Source organism: Lathyrus oleraceus, chromosome 4 (genome assembly GCF_024323335.1).
Source record: "Lathyrus oleraceus cultivar Zhongwan6 chromosome 4, CAAS_Psat_ZW6_1.0, whole genome shotgun sequence".
NCBI lineage: Eukaryota > Viridiplantae > Streptophyta > Magnoliopsida > Fabales > Fabaceae > Lathyrus > Lathyrus oleraceus.
In genome coordinates, this window is record NC_066582.1 from 393,459,755 (window position 1) to 393,460,544 (window position 790).

A 790-nucleotide genomic window follows, 5' to 3' on the forward strand; every position below is an offset into this window, starting at 1 on the left:
TAACACCCTGGGTTAACCGGTTAACGCAGGCGAAACAGCAGTTCCTGCGCTAACACAAGGCAGAATGCAGAGTTTCCGCATTTTCCGCCGTTGGAGGACTTCCGGACCTCCGATTCAACTTCCGTAAAAAGCTATACGCTCAGAAATTCACAATACACTCAAACACAAATTCAATTTCAGCTTTAATACAACTTATTCAACATAATTTCTCAACATTCTAAATCCCAATTAGGGTCAATCGACGGCTTATCACTACCCATTACATGTTAATCGATAATACCCATTAAACGACGATAAACCCCCTTACCTTAACAATCTGGCAACTCTTCGAGCTTCAAGCTTTTCCGTTCTCCAACCTTTGCTCTACAGCTCCTTCTCTTGCCCTTTTCCTCTTTCACGATGCTTCTCTGCTTTTTCACGTAAAACCCTTCTGTTCCAAAATGAGACTCTTTCTCTTATTTCCAACTTATATATTTTCCAAATAATTATTATTCCAAATAATAATAATAATAATCCAATAATTCAACTTTATTTAATTAAATTAATAAAATAATATTAACTCAATTAAATAATTCTCTTATTTTAATCGGGGTGTTACAACTCTCCCCCACTAAAAGAGTTTTCGTCCTCGAAAACATACCTCAAACAAATAACTCTGGATAGGACTCCTTCATCTGACTCTCCAGTTCCCAAGTCACATTGCCACCTGCTGGTCCTCCCCAAGCTACCTTCACTAAGGAAATCTCTTTACCCCGCAACTGCTTCAACTCTCGATCCTCGATCCTCATAG